The following is a 12797-nucleotide window of genomic DNA, read 5'->3' as shown; positions in this document are numbered from 1 at the left end:
AATACTATATGTATCAAAAGAAATATCTATACTATAAAAATAACTTAGATTGAGGTCAACAGAGAATTACATCTGAAAAGAAGTTTAGAGGTGCTCTATGAATACAGTCTAATTATGGCTCTGCAACCATACTACAATAATTGCACACAACCTAATGGAAAAGTATTTCTACATTTTCAGAAATTGGAATGTATTTTAGCCATTCCAAATTCCCCCTTCTGGGATGTTCTTCTCTGCTTCCCCTGTTGGTTCTTTGAGTTGGAATGAAAATTGAAGGTTACAGGCAAAATTTGTGCATCCAAATAGGCAAATCCAAGAATTATGTTATCTTTAAAAATTCCTTGAAATTGTTCTGTCAGTATATTGACCAAAAAAAGAAAATATATATTTTTTAAGAAAAGCTGCTAACAAACCAACAAACCAACCAACCAACCCACCAACCAACTCAACAGAGCAGAACCCTGAGATGTGAACAAAGCGTCAGACAAATGGTTCGCACCTACGCTTTTGTTCCACTGGAAGCCACACCCCTCTTTCTCAGAGGTAAGACTCTACCTCAGCCCCTCAGATTTTTACAACAACAAGCTACACACACCCATGTGACTCCAGTGTCTGCCCTTCATGGCTACTTTGAAAAATTAACCCTGTTGTTGGCCTAAAGTAGGACATTATCCACACCTTATTTTATACCAGCAGCCTCTTGCCCAGATCTTACACCTTCCCAATATACCTTTACACACAAGCACAGGTGTCTTCTCCATTGTCAGTAGCCATCCCTCCAAAATACCCATCAAGTTAATTTGTGACTATGATTTCTATCCATTCTAGATCCCTTCCAGGGCAGGAGGGCTGCTGTGCTGTCGGGTGGTTGCAAGCTGCATCACGAGCTCATGACCAGTGTATCTGGAGCAGTCCGTACTCACTACCCATGGCAGTTATGGCACACAGTGCCAGTGTCATTCAGAAACCAAAAATACATACTCAGTTTGGCATTACAGACTCTTCTCACTCAAAAATAAAATTCCCTTCAGGTATACATTGTTTTTCCCCATCCATCTGCATTACCCACAAAGTGCACCCAGCTATTGAGCAAAAACAATCCCATGGATGGGTTTGCCTTTGCTTGAGGCAGGACTAATCCAAACTGATTTCCTAACATATTCTTAATATACATCGACTTTATCCCCTTCTGCACTGTGTGGGGGTTTTGATTGGTCAGGACCGGCTCAGCTGGGAGAGTTAATTTTAAGTAACAAGGCAGCCTTTGCTAAATGTAGTTCCCAGTGTTTGAAGGTCCTCCCACCCCTGCTTTCAATGTAGTTTTAGCAGTCCATTGTATTGTTCAAATTTCCCAGAGGCTGGTGCATGGCGGGGAAGATGATACCTGCTTAATACCATGCTCTCTGGTCCTGGTGTCAAGTAGGCTATTTTTGAAACGAGGCCTGCTGACATTGTCAATTATTCTGGGGTGACATGTTGCCACAACGCTTGCTTCTTGAGGCCCAAGATGGTTTTCCAGGCAGTGGTATGAGGTGTAGAGTGTATCTCCAGCCATCCAGCGACTCTTTATAGCACTGTCAGCATGCACTTACCTTCATGGATTTGCAGGTGTGTGATGTAATCAGTCTGCTAGGCCTCCTCATATTTATATTTTGACCATCATCTACCCTACCACAGAGTCTTTACTCATTTGGCCTGCTTGATTGCAGCAAATGTTTCAGTTATACATCTCCTGAGAAATAGTGTCCTGTCATTAACTTCACCCCTTTATCATGAGCCCATCTTTATGTTACATCTCTTCCCTGTTAACCTGAGGAATCATGGACCCACCGAGCAGCAATAATTCACCCTTATGCTGTCAGTTAAGATCCACCTGAGACGGTTTAATCTTGGCAGCCCAATCCACCTGTCCATTCTTCAAATGCTCTTCAGTAGCCCAACCCCTGAGTGCATGTATTATTAAATACTTTTACAGCCAGCTTCTCTACCTGAGTAGTGATGTCTTGCCACAATTCTTCAGCCCAGATGGGTTTACCTCTGTCCTGCCAGCTGGTGTTTTTCCATTGGTCCAGCCACCCCTGCAGTGCATTTCCTGCCATCCACAAGTCAGTGCAGAGGTGCAGCACTGGCCATTTCTCTCAGTCAGCGATATCTAAAGCCAGCTGGATGGCTTTCAGCTCTGTGACCTGACCTGATGCACCTTGTCCCCCCATAGCTTCTGTGACTCACCATGTACAGCTGCTTTCAGTTTTCAGTGTAGCCCAGCCATACAGCAGAAGCCGTCAGTGAAGAGATCATATTCCTTTTGATTTTCTGGTAGCTGATTATGAGGTGTAGCATCAGTAGCACATGTGATCTTTTCCTTCTCCTATGGTGATGACAGTCCAAAGTTTTTGGCTTTGGGCCAGGTCAAGATCCATTGGTGACTGGGATTTCCTGTTGGAGCTTGCTGTGTGATCACTTATTCTATGTGGCAGCAGTGGCATGATGTGTGGAAGGATCTTTTGCTTTGAAGATCTTGCCCAGTCCTGGCAGACATGTGCCAGGAAGAGCTGTGCGAGGATTGTAAGACACAAACTCCGCTTATGTCCGCAAAGCAAAGCCATTTTATTACAGTTTACCAGTATTTATAGGTCACTGTGTTTGTACAAAATTTTCCACTCTGACCTTTTTGTCCCAGTCTCCTTTAGAAACACAATCTTCTAATTATTCTTCTTACACTAGAAATGTCTTTTGTGATCTCTTTTTCCAGTAAAGTCCTTGCTGCATCTTCCTTCATCAGAGGTCAGTATTAGGGGATCAGAGGGACCATACATTATGTCTTCAGTTCTTGCCTTGAGTTTATCTCTCCCTTGGCTTTCACTGTACTAAGGCCAAAGATCTGCAGTGCTAATCAGTTCAGCTTCAGATCTCTGACATAGCTGTGCTTTGGTGCCCATCACTTCTGAGGCAGCTTAAATCTCTTCATAAATTGCCAGGATCTCTTTTTCAGTTGCGGTGTAATAGGTATCAGATCCTTTGTATCCCTGACTCCAGGATGCCAGAGGTTGTCCTCAAGTCTCCCCAAGTACTTTTTGCCAGAGACTCCATAAAGGACAATTCTCTTGGAGAATGCAGCAGTGTAGATCTTGTCCTGTCCTGGTTGGCCCAAGTTTACTGTATGAGCAATATCATGTTTAATTTGGTCAAATCTTGTTGCTATTCAGGACCCCACTTGACCCCATTCTTCTTCTCTGACACATGATAGAGTGGGCTGACGATCTGACTGTAAACTAAAATGCACTTTCTCATAAACCCCTTACTTCTGCCCCTCGGTGATGATGGTGGTATAGAGTAACCTAGACACACTCACCAGGCTATAGGGTCAGCCACCTCCCAGTTACTGCAAAAAATTTAACCCTGTCGTTGGCCAGAACTAGAACCGCTGCCAAGAGCATGGCAGGCAAATATAATCCTGGGCTACACCCATATGGGAGTCATTAGCAGTCATGACCATCCTGGTATAGGGTTTAGATCTCTTCACCTTGGAAAAGTAACAGAATTCTAATATTTAAAGGGTGACTAAAAAGATGCTGGATATTCTCGTTTCATAAAGAGGCATATGTAGAAGGGAATGGGCTGTGGATAGTTCTACTGGGAAGGTACCATCTCAATATAAGAAAGAAATTTCATATAGTGAGAATAACTATTCCTGGAACAACTTTCCCAGGGGCATGGTAGAGTCCCTGTCACTAGAGGTTTTAAGATGCAATTGGACAGAGTACTTAATGATCTCATCCAAGCTCCTTTCCCATTAAAGTTTGAACCAAATTATCACCCAAGCTGTTTTCCAGCCTGGATTGTTCCATTATTTTAGCTTCACTGAAACAGGACTTTCTCATGTCAAAAAAGCTGAAACAGGTCAAAGGATCAAGCATATGCGATCAAACATATCAATCCCGCCCTGTGTAGCTGAAGACCTTGATTGCTGTGCTAGATTTATGGGTTCTTCTCAGTGGAACTCATGACTGCTGCTCTCTGCATATATATTAGCACAGATTGAGTAGGATGTATCTAAAAAAATTTTACTCAAATTATCTCAAGGTAAGATAGTAACTACTTGATGACACATGATAAAATTTCAAGGTGCATCATGCTACAAACTCTGTTGGATGTTGGTTTTCTGCTTTTGAGGAGGTGCCCTCATATTTAGATTCAATAAATTATTAGTAAATCCTGACTAGAAATGTAGTGCTTCTGTTCACACACCCATTGTGACTTCCATGCCTACTGCTGGATGATAACAAGAATCTGTTGGAGTGGAAAGCTTATAACGCTGGTTGCAACCTAAGTACCTGCAGCTCCAATCAAGTTTCCTCTGTCTTCACGTATAGTGACTTTATTTTTTTTCTTAAATGGAAGCACAAATTTTTTGCAGACAACTCAGTCTCTTTTTTTGGAGACACTATGGCTCAAATTGAGAAATGTATTTCTTATTTCTGGGAAAATAAAACTATCTGTTTAAGTGATCTGAATCAAGCCAAGACTTGTTCTTAAATGGCTTGCTCTCCCAGAAGACAATGACAATTTATATACATGTATATATAAAAGTCAGTTCTTTTTTCTGCTTATATACCATTATAATAGCTACTGCTGTTGGCACCCCTGTTTTGGATTACAGGGAATATCGAAGAGTACATACTTGTTCAGAGAATTGATCTGTTAATGAAAAATCATAGTGAATATGTTGGTGATTTTAGGATTTTTAAAGCTCATTTCTATTAAAATAATATTTTTGGGACAAATATGATCAGACAGTATCCTTTAGAATAATCTTATGTCTGTCATGGAAATTTCTGGAATCAAACTGAAATAATCTACTTGAATATCTGTTCAGTGCTTAATTGCCCTTGAGATTATACTTTCTGAGCTTTAAAGGTTTGAACTAATGATATTCCTTTACTTAAAGTGTTCTTTCTTTTGCCCAAGTCTAAAATTCTACTGAAGTTAGGATCGCAAGGCCTAGATGTAGTTGGCAAAAGAAGATATTTGTAAAATACAAGATCAGTATTGACTCTACATAAAAAGACATACTTCTTTTCCCTACTGGCTACATTTTGACCTTTGTTAAGCTCTCATATAAATTACATTTGTCTTTATAATACCACTGCTAACCACAAAGCAGATTTTGTGTCTGGGTAATTGCGTTATATGTTTTTCTATGTCAGAATTAACTCTCACCTTGGGAAAGATAAAAATGTGCAACATCCAAGTTTGGTTAAATTCTGATTCTTCATTTCAAAATTTTGACTGTACGAAAGCAAATAAACTGTTTCTGATTGAACACGGAGTATCCATACTTTAAGCAGTTTTCTTTGGTCTGTCATCAGACCTGTGTTTAGTAGATCTTTTGATTAAGATTGACATCTATAGTAAAAACTACATGAGTTGAAAGCTTGAATAGTGATTATTGCTAACTTCTAGGAAGATATTCTGCTCAAGGGTTACAGAAATAAGAAATTGCACAATGGCCAGATGTCACATTAGCATATGCAAATCCATCCCACTCATGCAAAGCTATTTACCATGACTAGCTGCAGACTTGTAGCACACTTGTTAAGACTGTCAAAAACAACCGCTGTTGATGGTGTTGGAGCAGGAGTAAATGGTTACAATGAGAACAGAGCTGCATGAAATCCAAGGACTGTAATGATAAAGTGCACCACTTGAGAAAAAAAAATCTATATTTAGCTTCAGGGCATTGATCCAATGATTTAGGTGATGTTTATATGGACAAATATACCAGATAACACAAAATAGGGAAGGCAGTTGGTTGGTTTGGCTCTATTACCTGGATTTAGCTTCTGACTACTACTTTGAGTCATCACCCTGAATAATCAGAAATGTCTTTATGGTGTTGATATTAATATGAACTTTGCACCACTGCTCTATATCTCTGATTTTTCACAGTATTGTGAAAGGAAGATGTGATTCAGTCCTATCCCCTGCCAGGCTTTCTGCTTGATCTCTCCACCCAAGCTGGTCAAGTTCCATGAGTTCTCATTGATCTCTTCTGCAACTTTTTTCTTTAAAAAGAAAAACACTTTCCTTTTGTTTCCTGTTCAATTATTTTTCCAGTCTCTCTTATGAGAAGAGTGGCAGGCAGTCACAGCAATCTGTATTTTGAGTGTTTACAATTAGATAGGGAAACTAAGATTTCACAGCCAAATAATTAAATACAATGTTAATGAATTCTGTTAGTCATATTACACTGAATCATATTAAAGGGCTTAACCATGTGCTTGAAGGAAAGAAACATTTAAAGTGAGTACTGCAGATATTCTGAATACTAATTAATTTGTTCAGAAGTCCTACTTCAGTGTTAATTTGATGATATTAAGAAGCAATGCTAATGTTAAATCTTATCCTATTTGTCAATCATGAGGAAGTTTCCAAAATGAGAGCTCTGAAGAGTTGTATCCACAAGTTTTTGCTGACCTTAGGGTATAATGGTGGTGAACCCATGTGCATCTGTGGATCTCCAAGCAAGTTAGTGTCCTGTTCATCTATTCAAATATCCAAAGGAATCTAATCTTCACGTTTCACTGCCAGAGTTATCCCGGTTTCTGCAAGTGCTCTCTCATTGACATGAGAAGGCTCTTTTAATTGGGGAAGCCCTATCATTAATGGCAGCATCTGTGTAGAACAACCAGTTATTTTCAGGCTCTGTAGATAATGTTTAAGAAATAAGAAAATTCATGTGCAATGCTTTAGGTGCTTTTAACATGGGATTTTCTTGTGGTTTTCATTTTCTAATTAAAAAAATAATATTTCTGTCAGAGTTGTAGAGCTGAATTGACTAGAGAATCATATCTTCCTTTTCTAGAGAGAGTAGTTTCCTTTCAATGGGAAACTAAACTTTTATCTCCTCTCCACACCAGTGGTGATGCAATAAGAGTGGATGCAATAACATACATTATGGTTAAGTAACAGGTTCTTGATTATACTTTTGTATTCCGTGTCTCTTTTCATCAATCATTATGGAAACAGTAGAAAGATCTTATGTACAGCAGTTATGATCTGTAAAAATATGCACATGGAAAATGCATAAGAAAAGAGGCCTACAGACAGGAGGTAATGAAATTCTGTATTGCAACACATGAATCAAGATGTTCCATGTAAGAAATAAATTTTATACTGGCTTAAAGGAGGTATAATTAAATTATAGGTGTAATTAAAATGGATCCTGAAACAAAGGTTTTTACTTACTACTGTCAGACTATTATACCTGATCTTTTTAAAATGTCAGTAATGGTATTTTCTTATGATAAAATGCTCTACTGACCCAAAGAGCCTTTGGATCCTTGCCTCTTATACCTTAGGGTAACTTTTCTCACATCAGAGGTTTCCAAGATAAATTAAAAAAAAAAGTGTAGAAAAATGACTGAAAGAATCTATTTTATTTATCCAACAGAAAAGGAACTCTTTAACAGCCACAACTGTACTCTGTTGTGTTTATCCAAAGTTTGTCCAAAATACTTGTGTTTATATTTTTTCATTTTGTAACAAGGTGAATAGACAGTTAACAGCTCTTTTTCAAGGATCTGAGACAGATGAAAGTATAAAGTTTATCACAACTACTCCTACGTATGAAAAAGGGAGTGTCTAAGGGAAAGGCAGAAGTGCATCTGTCTATTCAGGCTTAGTATTCACAAGTCTTTTCAGCTTCACCAAGCCACTTTTCAGTATTCACTAAAGTACTGCAGCTTTGTATCAGGGGTATGCTTTCAATCTTAGCAACTGGTTATTTTTATTTGATAGTATTTTGAAAAAGTATATCAACCCTTCTTGAAAATTAAGACATATTAGTCATGAAATTTGCTCTGATGGCTGATCAGGCATCAAGATGAGAGTTTTTAGGGTATGGTGAGTGATTATATAGCTGTGAAATAGAAATCCAGTATTTTGTATTATGTAGGTGCTATTCAAGAAGAATAGTCTTTCACAACAGCTAATGGTCTATGTGAATATATGGCTTTCATAGTCCACATATTTTACATTTGGTTGGAATTAAGATAGTGGGAAGATCAGACATTTTTCAGCAAATTATGACTTCTTAGTTATTTGGAGTTTTTTCAATATAATACAGTATCATTTTTTTTTCTTACAACAGTATTTGAAACTTCTCTGACATTAACACAGAGAAAATAAAAAAAAAAAGCCTTTTTTTTTTTTGTAAGTGGTTGCTTGAGCACATAGCAGTGGATAAATTGGTTTTTTTGTCTTAAAGAAATTTAAAAAATCCTCAATAGAAAGAGCATCTGTGAATTTTTTGGCTAATAAGCCTTCTGTAGAACTTCTGCTTTACAAAAATATAAATGGTAGTTTGAAGAATTCATTATTAATATACTGTTAAAGTCAATGAAATCACTCATGCTGATGAAACTTGCATGAATTAGAGAGCCTTTGTGGGCTAGTAGCTGGAGGAAGTTACAGGGTTGTGCTTCCTATAAGCTTTTTGGCTTTTTGCCAAATCAGCATGGGACTGTCAGAGACATTTTAGTGATTGAAGGCAAGGGCTGAAGAAGGCAAGGGTTGAAGTATAATTGTATCTCTTTTTTGCTTAGGATAAATCCTCTGAGCTGAAATAGTGGTCCTCCCCCTACCTTCCTCTTCCTACTTTGTGTGTGGATGCTATTAAAGATATGTTTGAGCCATGTAAAACTGTGGTCCACCTGTTCCAATTCTGTGGTGTAACTGAAAAAATAAGCATTTGCCATTCTGAGTCTAATGTGGGATTATTTTATTTTAGTGGTTTATACCAAGATGGATACTCAGGAATTCCAAATTATAAAGACAAAGGAAAAATTCTAATCCATTAGATGATGAATTAGAATAGTTTATACCAGAAATGTGAATTTAATAACAAAATTTAAAGTTCTGCTTGGCACTAGCCACCTTATGTCCTCGAAGTCCTTCTACTCAAGGGAATTTGTAATCTCTGTCCAAATCATGCATGTATTGCATTTATTATATTTTGCCTTGGATGGAGATTCCTCATCAGCACCTCAGTTACCCTATGAATTGTCCCCTTAACAGAGTGTATTCTTGGCCTGTCTTTAAGTATCTTCATTTGGCCCCTTATGCATATGTAAGTTTTTGTTTCCATAAAAGACCTAAAATAAAAAAATACTTGAAAAAGTGACAATATATTTCAAATACTTGTGGTCAAAAAAATTATGTTAGCTGCAGCATACTTGCCATTTTTCAAAACTAGTCATAATGTTGTCTCAAATCAAGGTAAGAAAATATGAAATTAAAACTTGAATGGTTAATTTTTCTTCATGAATTATATCTTGTCTTTTGATACTGTATATTAATTAATACAGATTTAGTAATAGAGAAATTGTAAATAATATAATATATAATACTACATACTAAGCATTGAGGATGAAAAATTATTTCTATTGACTGTGGGAATTTGAAATATAATTTAAATCTCAGGTTTTGTGAACTAGCCTCTGATTTAAAAGATTTTAATTTTCAAAAATGCGCATTTGGTTTTGTTCAAAATTTATGTTTAAGGTTTTTGAAAATTAGTCTTCTCTGTCTTGATATTTATTAGAATTGAGACATAATTGTGATTTTTAGGCTCTGTCACTATAATTCCAGAACCAAGTTTTGAAATTCTCTATATTTCTGAATATTCACCATTGATGAAATGTACCATTTTGACAGTTCTAGAACAAACACATAATATTTTTTCAAATTATTTCCTAGTACAAATAAGTTCTTAAAATGTGTTGATTATAGTATATACACTCAAGACTGTAGCAAAACTATGAACAAATTGTTGAAAATTATCAATACCATTATTTTTGTTTGGCAGCATTAATGTTTAATCTTTTTTAAAAATTCAAATGATAATTTTCTTAATAGTTTCCTGCCCAGCTGGATATTCGGGCTTGCCTTATATATAATGCTTCTGATTTTGTACGATTGTCGTATGAAGTTACTAACAAGATCATATCCCCAAAAATATCTCCAAAGATGGATAAAAACTTGGATATTTATTTTTAAAAATATACATCATATGATTTCAAAATGTGATTGATTTGGGGTACCAGCACATTGTGATAACTCTCATTTTACGCACAACTAGAAAGCTGCTCTTTCTTTATTCTTGTACTGCAGTAAAGGGTGCTTAGTGGTAAATAATAAATGCTTGTTTTGCTTTCTTTTTTTTTATTCTAAGTTCTGGAGTTTTGTTATTTTTAGCACTATCTTTAAAATAAGAAAGACGCATTTTGCCATATTATAAACATAATGCATATACACCAAATTTATCTTGCATGACATTTTTCTATCAACCAGCTGAAATTCTAAGTTCATGTAAGTTTTCTAAAGACTGTCTTAAGGTATAGGAAAAAACATTTGAAGCACATTTACATGAAGATTTTTCCAACTGTCATTTTTATATCCTTTATAAATTATTAAATTATTTCCTTTTATGGTTTGACTGAAATTGAAAACTTTAATTTAAAATTTCTTCTGGCATTCCTTAAAAAAATAAGGGGCTTAATCCACAGGAAGGAACATCTACTGAAATGGTCTATAAACATGTCTTCAGACTGCCATGACTTAAGCTGTATTTACTTTTCCTCAGCAATCACAGTACTGTGAAAGGAATGGAGTTTTATTCCAGTAAATTCCAAGGAATCCTAAATGTACCCATATACAGGTCTAGATGGGTACTGAGGTCTTTCCTTACGTTAATAGGGATGAAGTTCTTTAATTATATGTAATCTTTCATTTCATTGAGAGGTGTTGAAAGAATGCTCCTTCTCATCTTAATTCTTAAACTCTAGGTTAAAGATTCCACTGTGTCAGGGAATTTGAGTCACATCATAGAAGTTTGGAAAATAAAAATTCCTGTTGGTAGAGCTTTTCTCTATGCCCTATAGCCAGTGGGTCAGGGAGCCTTCTGAGAGGATTGAGGGAGAAAAAGTGGATTTACAAAAGAGTTTGGGTGCAGGTCTCCTGTGCACCAGGTACTTAGATCATTAAGGAACAGATAACAGATGATGCAGGGCAGAGATACAGTTTGTGAGGAAGAGTTGTCCCCAGTGCAGAGATGTAGGTAAGTTGTTATGTAATGGAAAATCTACAAGATTTCAAGATTCCTCATATATCAAGTTTCTTTTTCTATATGAGGCTAATGAACACTACTCAGCATTTCTGCCCCTTTCTGCTTGAGAGTTCAAGTCTGTGTATGTGATCCCTGGAATTACTTTTAACTCCATTTCATTTCTACTTGCATGCCATTGCTTTAGCGCCCATTCAGTTTCATCCATACAGCAGTTTTCATGTTAAACTCTAAGTTGTAGCTAGTCACTTGTTTACAACATCTTTGCACAGTTTCACTGTCCTCCTAGACCCCAGAGTCGTGGTCCTGTGCAAGTGAGTTCGATGAACACTGAAGTAGAAGCTAGTAGGCTCATACTAGAAAACTCTTGCAGAGCTGAGAACCTTAAATAGAAGCTCACTATGTGGCAGGTATTTTTGTAGTAGTAGTAGTGGTTAAGAAATTTATATGTCTTAACTTCCAAAAAATCTCAAAGGTGAAAAATATTTTCTGGCTTTCCTGAAGTAAAACTTTAAAATTTCTCAATCATTTAAACATGAAGGTGGCAATGGCAACTTTATTTTATTTTTTTTTTCAGAAAAAAGCACCATTGTAGATACCTGAAAAAGGCTTCAACTCCTGCCAGTAAGTGTCAAGAATAATTTCTGCAGTACCCTACAGTAACTTCTAATTTAAAGCAGGTTAGCTGTTCTTACAGGACTGGTTACACTAAGGATAATGCTTCACTTGGAGTTTTTTTGTCCAAAACACACATGTAACAATTATAGCAAATCCTTTTCAGGCACATTTGACCTTTTTTTCCTCTTTCTTTTTCTCCACAGAGTTTGTCACATGCCCGCTACTTTCCCACATTTATTCCAAGCTGTTCTGCATACCAATACAACAGCTTCCCATAGGAGGTATGGCTGTTCTATCCAGATAGGTTTTGCTTTTTCCCATGTACCTGAATGTGCTCTTAGGGTGAGTCAGTTCCTCATATGATGAACCTCATAGCTCCACAGCAGGAGAAAACCTTCTCTTTTTTATTAAATAAATAAAACCCTGCAGACTCATAAAATGTAATTGTTCTGCAGCAACCTTTAAATTCCTGAGAATAATTTGGGCAGCAGTGTCCTATCCCTTTCACTATAGTCCCTTTTGGTTTTTTTGATTGTCGGGCAGGTCTGACAATTTTTCTCCAGCACTACTGAAAGCTCTTGGGTTTAAGTTTTATAGTCATATGGTAGGGCTGTGAACTCTTACTGTTACAATATTGAAGAATACAGGATGAGCTTGTTTCAAGATTGATAGATTTTTAGTCAGTTTCAAAGGCATGTTACCTTTGAAGTTACTGTCAATAGCAAAGACAACAGTAGCTCCATTTAAATTAAGAGATATCCTTGATTTATGCTTTATGTTCATTTTAAAAATGATGCCTGAAAAATTCAAAGGGAGGGTACTACATGATGATTTTTCTTGAAATTTTACAGAAAATGCAAGGGTTCAGTAAACATATGCAACAAAGCTTGCACAACAATGGTGTTCTCCATTGAAAGACTACTTCTCAATGCTGGTTGTCTTGTTATTCTTACTCCTCTAGAGCTTCAGAAAAATGTGTGAAAATACAATCAATACAGCAAAAAATATTATTGCAATATTAATTCTGATATCATAAGCTCTCACAGATATCTCT

Source organism: Melospiza melodia, chromosome Z (genome assembly GCF_035770615.1).
Source record: "Melospiza melodia melodia isolate bMelMel2 chromosome Z, bMelMel2.pri, whole genome shotgun sequence".
Classification (NCBI taxonomy): Eukaryota; Metazoa; Chordata; class Aves; order Passeriformes; family Passerellidae; genus Melospiza; species Melospiza melodia.
This window is presented reverse-complemented; position numbering follows the sequence as displayed.